This window comes from Arachis hypogaea, chromosome 15 (genome assembly GCF_003086295.3).
Source record: "Arachis hypogaea cultivar Tifrunner chromosome 15, arahy.Tifrunner.gnm2.J5K5, whole genome shotgun sequence".
NCBI lineage: Eukaryota > Viridiplantae > Streptophyta > Magnoliopsida > Fabales > Fabaceae > Arachis > Arachis hypogaea.
The window spans coordinates 103,401,316-103,404,777 of record NC_092050.1 but is presented as its reverse complement, the minus strand read 5'-3'; positions in this window follow the sequence as shown (position 1 = coordinate 103,404,777).

Sequence of the window (3,462 nt, the reverse complement as noted above, 5' to 3'; positions counted from 1 at the left end):
TCTCCGTGGGATCGACCCTTACTCACGTAAGGTTTATTACTTGGACGACCCAGTGCACTTGCTGGTTAGTTGTGCGAAGTTGTGACAAAGAACTAAGATTATGAACGTGCGTATTAAGTTTTTAGCGCCGTTACCAAGGAATGAACCGTCACGATTTCTGCGCACCAAGTATCAATCTAATTCCCTCTTCTTTGGTGAAAAAGCTGTGCATAGAGGAAGTGAAGGCAATACAAATGTCTCTAGAATTGGTGGACAAGTCATTGATATGTCCCAGGGGTGTGATTGAATACCTTCTAGTTAAAGTGGACAAATTCATATTTCCTGCAGATTTTGTGGTCTTAGACTCAGATGAAGATGGAGGTGATTCCATTATACTAGGTAGACCATTCTTGGCTACAGTAAGGGCTATTATAGATGTGGAGCAAGGAGAGTTGACCCTCAGAATTCATGATGAAAGCATCACCTTGAATGTCTTTCCAGAAACACAACACATTGATGAAAAGAGAAACTGCATGGAGACTGATAAAGGAGACTTGCAATGGAAGAAAAAACCAACAAGACAATCATTGATTACCTTCCAAAGCAAGAAACAAACAACACAGCAGGGCAAAAGGAGAATGAAACTGTGCAGAGTGATGAGGGAAAGCAGGAAGAAATTGAAATGTTAGCTACTGAGGAGGAAAGTCCAAAGATGCAGTCCATTGTCAAAGGGGAAGGATCCACACACAGAAAGAAGAAAAGCAAGAAAAGGGTTAAAAAGGGGTGGAAGAACAAAAAGACCTCAACTGAGGGATTTCAAAAAGGGGATAAAGTGCAGTTAATCTACCAACAATTGGGGGCAAGCCAACAAGCTGATGACTACTACACTATCAGCAAAATACTCTCACTAGAGCATGCTGAAATTGAGCATCAAGGCACTAAAAGGAAGATCACAGTGAGGGGAGACAAGCTGAGACACTACAGTCATCAACCACCCTAATGAGGGGCCAATGTCAAGCTAGTGACAATAAAAGAGCGCTCCATGGAAGGCAACCCATGATCTAAGATTTTTGCCTTGTTTTTAAACTCAATAATCTATGATCATTCTAGCATGATTTTGAATTCTCATGAACATACCTGATAGTTGCATGCACTGTTTTGGAGCATATGCTAGACTTCTAAGTTTGGTGTGCCTGAAGGCACTCCAAATTGGCTTTTCAAGCTTTCTTAGACTATATGCTTAATCATTTTGATGAAGTATACGGCCAAATATTAAGTTTGGTGTCTACACATGCATTGATTTTCAAAAGAATTAATTTCTGTTCATAAAATCAAAGTCATGCATGAATGGATCATACATTGTTTTATTTTAGCAATTCATGATAGAAAATAAAATGTATCTTATGATGAAGATACCAATTGTGATGAATTACTTGCATTTTACATTAATCCCTTAGCAAGAGACAAGTTTGGTGTTCACCAATTCTTGGTTCACTGTCTAAGGAGCACAATTGGTTCTTTATGACTAAGGAACATGATAAATAAGTTTAAGCATTCATCACTACATCACCGTGCTATACTTTTATCCCAAGGCTTACCATTTTGATTTAATTGAATAGGAAAAAAAAGAAGATTGAGGTGAAGACAAGAAGAGAAGGCACGGCCACGACAAGACAAAGGAGAAGGGTCACAGGTGCTTAGAGAAGTGTGCCTATTGGGAAACAAAATCTACATGCTAGCACCCTTGGAGGCCGAACCTCATGCAACCAATGAGGAGAGAATCCTTGTCAATCTTCAACAAAGCATGTAGACCATTCATCTCATGAGCTTCCCGTCATATTTAGCTCAATCTTCACCCTTCATGCTCTCAACCGAAATTCTTCTCCAAATAAGTTTTTGTCCAAAGCTATGATGCCTTGCCTATAAATAGGTTGAGACATTCCATGCATCACATATTCTTACAAGCCCTCCTCACAATTATAAGCCTTTGCTATACATTTTGCATACCCAAAAACACGTCTCATTCCCCACTCAAGAGCAACATTCCTTTCTTCACCCTCCTTGCACTACAAAACCGTGCCTCAACCAACCACAAATTCACCCTTGCTTCTCCCCTCTATTTGAATCTATGGCATCATCAAGTTCAAGGAGAAGAAAGGGCAAGGAACCAATGGTGGCCAAACCTCTTGCCTATGATGCCAAGAAATTTAAATCTCAATTTCATGAAGCAAGGTATCATAGGCTCATGAAAACAAAGCATATCATTCATGAGATGGGCTTCAACTTGAAGGAGGGAGAGTATCCCATCATGAGGCAGATTACCAAAGATAGGAGATGGGAGCTTCTATGTGCACCTTTCACTGATATTAGTGCGGTTATGATACGAGAATTCTATGCCAATGCAGTAAAGGAAAGTGCAGATAGCCCTCCCTACAAAAGCTTTGTTAGAGGTGTTGAAGTAGACTTCAGCCCAGCCACAGTCATGAGAGTCCTGCAGTTGAGAAAGATAACATATGAAGAACTCAGCTTTGAAAGCAGAATGCAGGGACAGAATGACCCTGATGAAATACTGCAGGGGATATGTTTGGAAGGTTCAGACTGGGAAAGAGATTCAAAGGGAACCCCAAGTCACTTGAAAAGAATGAATCTCACGCCTGAGGCCAAGGGGTGGTATGAGATAGTAAGAAGATCTATATTTCCTACTGGAAACACCTCATCTATCATAGTCAAGCGTGCACTCTTGGTATACTGTATCCTACATGGAGGAGAAATCGATCTTTCACAAATCATAGCTGACAGTATTCAAGAGATGGCGGAAAATACAAGCAAATCGGGTAGGCTGGGTCATCCAAGCACCATTCTAAGGTTGTGCAACAGGGCTGGAGTGCTCTTTGAAGATGAAGACACGGAGAAAGTAAAAGTAGGAAAGGGAATCACAAAGAAAATCATGGAAGGGATCAATGAAGAGGATGACCAAGAGGAGGTAAGAGCTCCCAGAAGGAGAAGGCCACAAAGAGGGGAAGAACAAGCTCCTAGTACATTAGAGTTGAGTGAAATGAGAAGAACAATTGAGGAAATGTCTCAACAACTCATGCAGGCACAACAAGGGCAATATCTAGAGCACCGGGAGCAATATTTGAAGGATAGAGAGCAAAATGAAGATTCGCAGCGCAGAATGGAGGAGAGACAAGAGAGCTGGCAGCAACAAATGATGGCCCAGCAACAAGAATTTCAAACAAGAAGCTTTGAAGGGCAGAAGGAACAATCAAAAGATTTTAAAGAATCATATGATAAATTGTATTTGAGTCAAGCTAAGTATGGGGAATATACTCACAATTTGTATCAGTGGAAGAATATACATCATACCATTGAAGAAAGTAGGCACACAGATAGAATAGAGTATGATGAGGATACACAAGCAAAGTTAGATTATTTGACCCATAGCATGCCAGCACTGAATCCACAAATCAAACCATTTGAGCA